The sequence below is a fragment of the Halichoerus grypus genome, chromosome 12, assembly GCF_964656455.1.
Source record: "Halichoerus grypus chromosome 12, mHalGry1.hap1.1, whole genome shotgun sequence".
Classification (NCBI taxonomy): Eukaryota; Metazoa; Chordata; class Mammalia; order Carnivora; family Phocidae; genus Halichoerus; species Halichoerus grypus.
The window spans coordinates 99,319,425-99,330,981 of record NC_135723.1 but is presented as its reverse complement, the minus strand read 5'-3'; the positions used below and the strand labels follow the sequence as shown (position 1 = coordinate 99,330,981).

The 11,557-nt window shown below is 47.3% G+C and overlaps 1 long non-coding RNA gene across 1 annotated transcript; it reads right to left on the bottom strand.

The window, feature by feature from the left end:
* Nucleotides 1-871: 871 nt before the first annotated feature.
* Nucleotides 872-11,472, bottom strand: LOC144379618 (uncharacterized). Its single transcript, XR_013442922.1, has 5 exons — nt 11,424-11,472; nt 8,566-8,665; nt 2,111-2,253; nt 1,848-2,016; nt 872-1,418 (listed from the first exon to the last, which is right to left on the bottom strand). It is a non-coding gene; the product is annotated as an uncharacterized LOC144379618 (long non-coding RNA).
* Nucleotides 11,473-11,557: the final 85 nt, after the last annotated feature.

Genomic DNA, 11,557 nt, shown 5'->3' with positions numbered 1-11,557 from the left:
CTGCATGAGCCTGGGAAGGCCATTAAAGTCTCTGGGCCGCCACTTTCCCATCTGTGAAATGGGAATCTCGCCCTCTGCAGAAGGCTATTGTGGGGGTGGCGTGTAAATACTAGGATCTGAAAGGGCCTAATCCCCGGTGGCACCCAACACCCGGCCCCGGTTAGCTCTCTGCGACTCCTCTGTCGAAGGACCCGGCCGGGCCCAGGTCGCTGCCAACCTCAGAGCATTGCCCCTCCTTGTCAGCCTTTTCATTTTTGTGGTGCGGCCGCAGGCGACACTCCTGACATTCTCTCCTCCTTACAGAAGTCCGGGGCTCAGCAGAACCTTTCAGCCTCCAGACCAGAGAAGGAGCGAGGGGCGGGAGTGAAGCCGACCTCTCCCGGGAAGACGGAAGGAACTGCTAATGTGGAAAGTGCCAGGCAAATGGGAGGAGCCACGGCTCGCTCCTGGGCCTCACCAGCTGCCTTCAGTATAAGGCGGTGGGAAAGGGAACTCGGAGGAGAGAAGGAAGTCTCCGCAAAACTGTGCGTTTTGTCCCACCCGAAGCGGGGCGGGGAGCAGAGCCAGGCTCCCATCTGCTCACTGGCAAAGAGCAGCAGGAAGGCCAGTTCGTGGAGAAGCTTCTGGTGCAAGGCACGAGGCCGCCCCAGGGCCTACCCGCGAGGTCTCACGCCGCCAAGTCCAGCTCCACCTTCACGAGCGCCGTGCAGCGGGCTCCGGGGAACCCGATCCCAGACCGTCCGGGTCCCTGATCTCGGACCCGGGGCCGACCCGCTGTCCTCTGTGGGTCCCCAGGGAGCGGCAGCTGGGCTAGGAGATCGGGCGGAGATCCCGCGAAGCCCGGGCAAAGCCGGGGCGGGGTGGGGGGGTGGGTGTCGGGAGGTGGGGGGGACCCTCCGTTCAGGGCGGAAAGGCCCTTGGCAAGGGTGCGCCCCAACCGAGGCGCGGTACGTACGATCCCTGCTTCCAAAAGTGTCTGTCCGAGAAAACTTCCCTCTCCTTCATCGCTGCCACGTCTGAGGCACGCTCCGGACTCGGTGGAAGCGGGGGAGAAGGAGGACCTTTGGGAGGGCGGCTCTGTTTGCGTCTGAGTCCGCGGCAGGTGCTCCGGAGAGACAGCTGCCCTTGGGGCTGCCATCGGGCGGCGGGGCAGGAGGCCCTCCCCCAACAGTCCAGAGGCTAGAAGTCACCACGCCAGCCGAGACAGGGATGGATGGGGACAGGTACGAACGAACAGCAGGTTTGTTAACAGTTACCCGGAGCTCCCTGGAAGGAAAAATCTGTTCTGTTCCAAATGCACATTATTTCAGCTTCCTCTTCATGGCTGCGTCACCCCCAGCCTCTTTGCTGCTGTCAGTGGAGGGACTGGAGAAAGATGGCTCCTTGATCACCTTCTGTACCCAAGGCACGGGGAGACCCTGGGTACACAAGACAGTTAAGACATAATTTATCTCCCACAGATGCTCACAGCCTGGACAGGTACATGAACTATAAACTAATAAGGACCATGCGTGGGTCAAATGCTATAAAAATGCACTTAACAAGGATTTGGGAACAGAGGGGAAGGAGCCCAGGAGTGCCCAGGAACAAAGAAATGGTCCCTGCGTGCTTCTGACAGGCTTTCAACATTTGGAGCCGTCCGTGATTGATACCATGCTCTGACTAGGTAGCAAACACTTCCTCATTTTATGACTCTTTAATTCTGATTCATATTCTCAGGTTTTGCGATGTTGGCAGAACATATAGTCTAAAACTGTATCTTAATCCCACTTACCCAGATTTTTCTCCTGATACATCATTAAAACATCTTTTTACCCAGCACATGCTTGGTGTCACCATGAACTTACATTCTGTATGACGTGCCTTTCAATTCCAAAAGCAGTCCTTTCGTATAAATATTCCTGCAGATCATTAAGTCTGGTACTCTGGCACTGGGCATAATTGGAGGATGAATCCAATAATACATCTCAAACAAACAGTTCCAGCACCTATCCATACAACATTTGAGATCGCTTCCTATTTTCAAAGAAAATGATATATGAGTATGTGATATATACATATGTATATATAATGTATAGATATGTGTATATATCATATATCATGTACTTACGATGTATACTCGCTTTTCTTGTTGCATGTTAGTCTCAAATTAATTTTTTTCTATTAAATCAGGCAATGAGTGCCTTTGCAAGGCTGAGCTCTTGGTAGATAAGCCCTGTGATTCAGCTTTGCCACGATGAGGTATTCTAGGGGCTTTTAAAAGTATGGAGACATTATTAGGATTAGTAAAAACAGCATCTTCAAAATTATGCAAACTGAAAGTACAAAAAAAAAACACCCCATTTTAGCTTTTGATGGTTTGATGAAACTTTCTACTCACTGGCTTCGTAATTCATAAGCATCAAAGTCAAGGAAACGGTGGTGACATAATTTGGCAGCCACAACTTCTGAGTCTCAGAAATGCATCAGCTGAATTGAATGTAGTATTTCTTTTTAATTTTAAATGGGTAAAATATAGACTCATGGTTTTAGAATCAGAATCAGTTTAATGACTGGAAAAAGCCTTTGAGAAAATTTGTCCCGAACCCATCATTTAACGATGAATACTATCAGAATACAGCTGGTTTATGACTGGAAGCTCCTTTAACCCACACTGGCTCACCTGCCTGATCTGTGAAATGAGACACTGGGCTGTATGAACTCTTGATCCCCTACCACTGCCAACATATTGTAAGAGTCTAATAAATGGTTGGTGAATGAATGCACCTAATGCCCAGAGAGGCTGGTTGATTTGCCTGAGATCACACAGTTAGTCAGGGACAGATACAATTCTTCTGACTCTCAGCCTTTGATAGTTACATAGAATAGGCTTAGAATAGAAACCTTGACTTTTGTAAAAGTACATAGAGATTAATGAAGAATACACCATAAGAGACACAAAACAAAACCCAATGTAAATCTATACTAAAACCAAGTCAAACAAACTGCCAATTACATTTCAATTACCTGCATATCCACTTTTTTTTTTGAAGAGTTTATTTATTTATTTGACAGAGAGAAACACAGCGAGAGAGGGAACACAAGCAGGGGGAGTGGGAGAGGGAGAAGCAGGGAGCCCGATCCCAGGACCCTGGGATCATGACCTGAGCCGAAGGCAGGCGCTTAACGACTGAGCCACCCAGGCGCCCCTGCATATCCACTTTTTAATCATAGACTGGCGTCCCTTAAATAGTCAGCTTATGTTCCTTGTGTACAAGGGTTGTGGGTTAAATTGTGTCCCCCCAAAATACATGCTGAAGTTCTAACCCTCAGTACTTGTGAATGTGACCTTATTTGAAAATAAAATGTTTGCAGATGTCATCAAGTTAAGATGAGCTTACTAGGGTGGGTCCAAATCCAGTATAACTGGTGTCCTCACAAGAGGAGGGAAATTGGTTGGAGATGTCAGTGAAGAAGGCCATGTGACATTGGAGGCAGAGATTGGAATTATGTTGCCATTAAGTCAAAGAACGCCTGGAACTACCAGAAGCTGGAAGAGGCAAGGAAGGACCCTCCCCTAGAGGTTTCGGAGGGAGCACCTCCCTGCTTACACCTTGATTTCAGACTTCCGGCATCTAGAACTGTGAGAGAATGACTTTCGATTGTTTTAGGCCACACAGTTTGTAGTATTGTGGTAAGGCAGCCCTAGGAAATGAACATACCCCTCATATTTGTGTGGGTTTATGGGGCCCCCTTGGGTCCTTCTCTGTCAGGAATCTCAGATGGTGGCTGGGATTGGAGTCATCTGCAGGTTTGACTGGGTTGGGTATCCAAGATGGTGCACCCACATGACCACAGGTGATGTTGGGTTTGGCTGGGGGCTCAGATGGGGCTGTGAGCTGGAGCACCTGCACGTGGCCTCTTCATGTAGTGTGGGTTTCTCGCAGCGTGGCGGTGGCTCGAGGACAACCATTCCAAAGAAGCAGGAAGTAAAAACTGCTGGGCCAATAAGGCCTTGGCCAGAAATTAGAATGGCATCTGTTCTGCTGCATCCTATTAGTCACACACATTGAGGGGATATAACTGAACTCAAAGTTAGTGATTGAGGGATGGTTCTTTGAGATGTTCTGAGCCATTGCCTCCCACTGGTGATATTGATGAACAAGATTAGGTTGGAGGAAACATTATTCCTCAGGATAGCAAATGCTACCTTGGGACCCAGAAGGGCTAATGAAGGGTTCTGAAGGGTTCTTACGGTTCTAAATTTAAGGAGAGCTTCTTCAATCCATTTTCCCCCATCAGAAACTTTCTCGGGGCGCCTGGGTGGCTCAGTCCTTAAGCGTCTGCCTTCGGCTCAGGTCACGATCCCAGAGTCCTGAGATCGAGCCCTGCATTGGGCTCCCTGCTCCGCGGGAAGCCTGCTTCTCCCTCTCCCAGTCCCCCTGCTTGTGTTCCCTCTCTCGCTGTGTCTCTCTCTGTCAAATAAATATATAAGATCTTTAAAAAACAAAAAAACAAAAAAAAACTTTCTCACCTCTGGGTCATAGCTTAGGAGGCTGGAGGAGACATTTCCTCTCTCCTTGCTTTTGAATCATTTATTGTTGGGATGTCTGGGTGGCTCTGTCAGTTAAGTGAATCATTTATTGCAACTGTTATACCATGTTCAGTGAGTCCCTAGCTGATGAGGAGGGAGTCTCCCTAAAGGCCTCACAATTCTTTACTCAGTTTGCCTTTGTTAAATGCCTCCTGGGGGTCCACGCTGGGTTGACTGCTGTGACAAGGAAATAAGTAGGAATTTTAAAAGTAAAAAAAAAAAAAAAAAAGGCCTGCGACCTAGGGAGATGGAGCAGGAAGCTTCTCGTAACTTTCTCTTTCATTCTCCTTTCTGAGCTATAGAAGTTGTCTGGGTCTCAGAGCTGTCCTGGCCATGTCCGTCTCTAGACACTCTTTCTTTTCCCACAGGGTGGCTGGCCTGAGATGTTGTCTGGGCCTGAGTAGACCCCCAGAGTTCACAGCACTGGGGCAAACACATTCTAGTTATGCGAGCTCCTTATGACCTGAGAGGTTAACACCTGGAAGGATCACCCTCTGGGAGATAGATTCCTGCTATCCATCTGGGGGAGGAGACCCAGGAACAGAATTCAGAATGGTGAGAAGAAAGAGCTGTACCATACCTCTGGTGTGGACTACAGAGGGCTGCTTTTGGCCTCTTCACAGAAGGGGTTGCCTCTTGTGGTGGGGATGATGGCCTTTATATCGCCCATGCCCTTGAAGGACCCTTGGTGGCATCAGGGACTTCCAAAGGGAGGAGTGGCATGGAGGTTGGGGATACTTGAGGCCCCTCATCCTTTTCAAAATAAAATTTCCAGGGAGGGGGGTGGGCACCTGTGTGGCTTAGTCAGTTAAGCACCTGACTCTTGATTTCAGCTCAGGTCATGATGACAGGGTTATGAGATCGAGCCCCTCATTGGGCTCCATGCTGGGCATGGAGCCTGCTTAAGATTCTCTCTCTCTCTCTCTCCTTCTGCCTCTCTCCCACTCTTAAAAAAAATAAAATAAAATTTACATAGATTTTATTTTTAGAGCAGTTTTATGTTCACAGCAAAATTGAAAGGAAGGTACAGAGAGTCCCCATTTCCTTCTGCCCCCCACACATGCACAGCCTCCCCACCATCAACATCCTCCTCCAGAGTGGGACATTTGTTACAGATGATGAACCTCCACTGACAGATCCTCATCTCTCAGAGCCCATAGTCAACATTAGGGTTCACTCTTGGTGGTGTACATTCTGTGGGTTTGGACAAATGTACAATGACATGTATCCACCATTATAATATCATAAAGAGCTGTTTCTCTAGCTTAAAAATTCTCCTTGCTCCACCTCGTCATTCCTCCCTCCCTCTACCCCCCGACAACCACTGATTTTCTTACTGTCTCCATAGTTTTGCTTTTCCCTTTATACCTTTCTAACCAGAGCAGATCTGGGGTTTTTTTTTTTTTTTAAGTATATTTATTATTTATTTAAGTAATCTCTATGCCCAACATAGGGCTCAAACTCATGACCCCGAGATCATGCATCCCATGCTCTTCAAACTGAATCAGCCGGGCGCCCCATGAGAGCAGATCTGTTTTATGTATTGGGGTTTTGTTTAAGGTTTCATTTCAAGACTAGGTTATGCTGCTTAAACAGAAAAAAAAAAAAAAAAGGTTTTATGTTAATGGGTAGTGTCTTGACCCTGTCCTTATTAGCTGTGTGACCCTTGGCAAGTCACTTCACCTCTCTGAAACTCGATTTCTCATCCATAAAATGGGGCTAATGAGGGCTGCCTCACATAAATACTACAGTATGTGCAGTGCCTGGCACACAGTAGGGCCTCAACCAGGGTGAATGCCCTTTTTCTGCATCTCATGCTCACTTCCCACATTTAGTTCCCAAGGTCTGCCTGTTTCGTCTCTAGAGTTCTAGAGTCTCTCTCTTCTCTCATCTCTATTACAACTCCTTTCTAGTTTAGGCTTGACCTGATTCAGTGTGTCTGAAAATGATGATTAGGCCACACATCTCTGCCGAATGCTCACCCCTAATGCAACAAAGCAGGGAGACATGATTTAGCAATCTGGAGATGAGCATAGGCAGAAGCAGGCAGGCGGGCTCTGCAAGCTGTTTCCTAGTGCAGTTCTCCGGGGTCCTTCCCCCGAAGCCCCCCACGGCCCCCTGGACCAGGTGGTCCCTCTGAGTCTGCGGAGTTATCCCTGTGATGGCGTTTAGAGCCTTTCTTTCTTCCTTTCTTCCTTCCTTCCTTCCTTCCTTCCTTCCTTCCTTCCTTCCTTCCTTCCTTCCTTCCTTCCTTTCTTTCTTTCTTTCTTTCTTTCTTTCTTTCTTTCTTTCTTTCTTTCTTTCTTTCTTCTTTCTTTCTTTCTTTCTTCTTTCTTTCAAGATTTTATTTATTGGGGCGCCTGGGTGGCTCAGATGGTTAAGCGTCTGCCTTCGGCTCAGGTCATGATCCCAGGGTCCTGGGATCAAGTCCCACATCGGGCTCCCTGCTCAGCGGGGAGCCTGCTTCTCCCTCTGCCTCTCTCTCTCTCTCTGTCTCTTATGAAAATAAAGTCTTTAAAAAAAAAAAAGATTTTATTTATTTATTTGACAGAGAGCACAAGCAGGGGGAGCAGGAGATAGAGAAGCAGACTCCCCACTGAGCAGGGAGCCCAACATGGGGCTCGATCCCAGGACCCTGGGATCATGACCTGAGCCAAAAGCAGACCTTTAACGACTAAGCCACCCAGGCACCCCTCCAAGTTGCTTTCTTAGCAACCGGTCTCTAACTCTTGCTAGCACTAAGCTCACAAGATACAATGGGACAGAAGCAGCCACATCCTCAGAACTACCCTGGCTTCCCCAGTCAGCTTTCTAGACCGTGTCTCCTTAAATACTTATCTCTGGGCATTTTCTGATTAAGACTCTCTAAATACCAAGCCCCCATGTCTCTCTCACCTGGATAGCTCCTGAGCTCTCCTGAGCAAGCAGGGCCCACAGTCGCCTAGCTGGGCAGAACTTGGTGACTGATCAGAAGCTGGGAATGGAAGAACATTTTTGAGGAGGATCTCAACTCCCAGAACTGGTGACCGTGTCACCACGTTGAACAGAGGACACAGGGAAACAAGCTGACTTAGGGACTTCGGCGTGAGCCAGTTCAGTCTGCGGCACTGGTGGGACCCATGAGTGTGGGCATCAATGTCGCCTGTAAGCTTCAGTGAGTCCCAGATGGGCAGGTGACTTTGATCCATCCCCAGGTCTACCTCTTCTGGGTCTACGTCAGTTTCCTCTTATTTTCCATTTCTTGGGCAGGGGTAATTAGCTCTCACTCATGTCCTATTTACAAGACAATTCTTGTATGAGTTGGCATCTAGTGTGATGTTTTTTCTATGGAAGTGCCAAGCATTTGCATCTGAACTATTAGCTTATCATTTGGCTAAGTTGATTAGTTATTGGTGTTTTGATGCTGTATATGAATACATATTACAAATATTATGAAAGAATTTACCTTATATATAAGCAATAAGATCATAGATTCCTTAGAGAAGGAAAATTAGAGATCATATAATCCAATGCCCTCAAGACATCAAGTAACTCAACATGCATTAATTGAGCACCCTCTATGTGTATATGTACACATATAGAAAGAGAGAGAGAATGAATATAAAATGTTAACATTTGGGGAATCTCAGTGAAGAATGTATAAAAATTCTTTGCACTATCTTTTCAACTTCTTTCTGTCTAAATTTTTTTCAAATTAAAAATAAAAGAAGTGGGTGCCTGGGTGGCTCAGTCGGTTAAGCATCTGCCTTCAGCTCAGGTCATGATCTCAGGGTCCTGGGATCGAGCCCCACTTCGGGCTCCTTGCTCAGTGGGGAGCCTGCTTCTCCCTCTCCCTCTGCCCCTCTGCTCTGCTCATGCGCACTCTCTCTCTCAAATAAGTAAAATCTTTAAAAATAAATAAGTAAAAAGAAGTTTAATACATGCTACCTTACACCTTAAGGACTGAGAAGGGGTGTGGTGATGGGGTGTGTTAATGGTAGGAAGCAACAAACCTTAACAGTGTTTCCAAGAAATTGGTGATCACACAGCCAGATTCTATATACTCTGCTCAACTTCTCAAACATTTCGAGAAACAATCTTTTTGGTTTTTTCCTAGACGCAAAGAGATATAGTTGAATAAATCAGGTCAGAAAATGAAAAGATTCTCTACTTGCTGTTATAGTGGTTGTGAGATACGTATAAATCTCAGCCCAGAAGGAATTAATTTGACTAATGTAGATGTAAAATCAAAATTAATAGGATTATAATCCCTTGGGGGATCTGTATTTGTTCTGAACGCTCTTATCAAATGTTTTGGGGACACAGGACACAACATTATTGTTAAGATACATGGTGGGCTTGGCAGTGGGTCAGATAGAGGAAAGATAATGGCGGTCATGTGCTTGTCTTGCTTGAAGAAGCCCGATGAAAGGCTGTGATACTAACTAGAGGGCTTGAACTGCAGAACCGGGAACCTGACCCCGGGAGCCTCCTGCAGATATGTTTACCCGGACTGAGACACGGATGTGGCCAGAGCATGTGGTCCTGATTTGTATCAGGGAACTGGAGGCTTATGGATGATCCCCTGCCTCAAAGGAAACAGAGAGCACCCCTAATTAGTTAAGGTCTTATTAAAGTCTAGCAAGATCTGCTCTAAGGGGCAGGCCACCCTAGGAAGACAGGGGAGGGCTGCTTCTTCAAGTATTCAATGAGTGCCTTCTATATATAAGACACAATGCAAAACAACGGAATAATGCAGAATAAGGGAAATAGGATCTACCCCCTCAGCTGGCTTAGGCACTGAGGACTGCTGACCAGGGAGCTTTCAAAGAACTCAGTTTCCCCATCTGTAAAAGGGGAAAGCCTACCTCCTTCATGTACGAAACCCGAAGATTAAATGAATTAATGTATGCAAAGTGAGTAGAAAACACTTGGCAGGTATCGGGCACTCTAGCTGCTCGATCTCCTTCTCTCTTTTCTTTGATGCAAGAGGCTGAGTTGTCCTGGGTTACTCTGGTCTATCACCAGGACAGTTCCATGGCCCCAACTCTAGACCTTCTCGTCTTAACCCAAATGTCCTAAGGACAGCTGAACTTGCCCTTCCGGTGCCCCCTACCCCCACACCAAGACGGCTCACTAGAGGGCAAACGTTTATTTGGTTTAGAAGGCCATGGGGTGGGGGGACACTAGACCCTACGCCCCGTGGCCTGTCCCGAGGGCCGTGCGGGTCTGAAGAAGTGAGCTCACAGCCCCGTCCAACAAATGCGTGTTGGCTTTTTCTTGCCGTGGCCATGGGGATGTCCCAATAATGCCTTTGCCCCCATAGGCAATCCCAGCATTTCGCAGCCCTGACCTGGAACCTCCTGGAGGGCTGCAGTGTAAGCGCTCCGACCGAGGCAGGAGGCCAGTCGAGCAAGTCCCTCTGTCCCGACGGGCGGAACGCTGAGCACGCCATGCCTGTGGGGGAGGGCGGTGTGGCCGCCCCCCAGGGCAGCCACCTCTGTTGGGTGCTCTGCGCTTTCACCTTAAAGCTCTGTGAGCACCTCAAATTTGCCGTGCTGGCTGGTGGAAGAGTTTATGGTGGCAGAAGAATGTGCTCCATGTTCTAATTTCCAGACTAAAGCCACCCCTGAGTGTGGTTCCTCAGGGTACGCGGAGAAAATCACATGCAGCTCATCTAAGAGGACATGAATTCAAAAGCTGCCGCTCAGCTCTGAGGGAACAACACTTATGCTGGAAATTTGAAGGGGCCACCATAGGTGTGGCCTTGGTCTTCGCTTGCCTTGTCATCGTTGTCAGCGACAGCTGGACAGAAAAGCTCTGGAAAAGGTCTGGAAGCAAATCGAGTCCATACAGTTACCTTCCACTCTTTGATAGGGGTCTTAGGGATTGTACCTCGGACACAGACAGTAGAATGAATGGACCTGTGCCCTTCATTCTTGGGAACTTGTGGTGGCACCTCCTTCTCTGTCTCTTGTCTAGATCATTAACTAGCAAAATACAGAAGAGTTTTCTTCTCTATTATAATTTGGTTTGGGACAGGAAGTCCTGGTGGCAGAAATGGAATAGCAACTTTAGGCCCCAGTTTACCAACTACCAATCTTCCCCTTTTTCTGGTACTTATTTAAAATTTTCAGGATATAATTTCAGCAAAAAAGTTTATTTCTCAGCCAAAACCTCTGTTTCCCCCAACCCTAACCCCAAAGAAAAAATAAAATTGCAGATGTATAACAAAAGTAAAAAAAAAAAAAAAAAAATAGAAGGCTACGGAGTTTTAAAATGTGGATATATTGGGGCTGCAACAGTGATTTCAATTTGTAGATTTCACCACGGTTGTGCTATCAGGCAGTGTTCAGGTTTATTAATTTTATATGCATTGGGTCTTTGAAATTGTTGGTTCATGTGTATGGAAATAAATTTTCATGAAATGAACTACGAGCTCTGTTATACAGGACATCTTTAACACTAGAGTAAAATAGCTTTTAAATTACTAGAATGGCAGGTTTCTGCTATAAATTTGTATCGAGGAAGGGGGGAGGGGAAAGAAAGCACAGACGGAGCAAAAAGAGAAGAAGAAGAAAAGAAAGTGGATGTGAAATCGCTGTGCTTCTGGTTACGTTCGGGGAGAAATTTCCCCCTGGAACCCAGACCTTTCCCCACCCTACGAAGCCCTGTCAAGGTCGGGATTATGTATGCTTAGGAGAAAGCCGGTGGGCAAACCAAATTCCTCCTGAGCATAAATAAGCCTTCGGAGCTGAAGCTGAGCTAGAAGGAAACGATAAGGGGCCGAAGTAAGGTTGCGATTGTAGGCAGCCTCCAACAAGCATCTGCTTCAGATAACTGGGCTCAGACGGAGGAAATAGGATCTCACCGTCACTGGGCTGAAACCAGAGCCCAGAGCCTCCCTCGATGGAACCGAGGCTCTGCTGGCTGAGCTGTGGACCAGGCGGGAGGAGTCGATGCTCTGGTTCTCGCTGAGACCACATCATCAGCTATCTGCCTGGG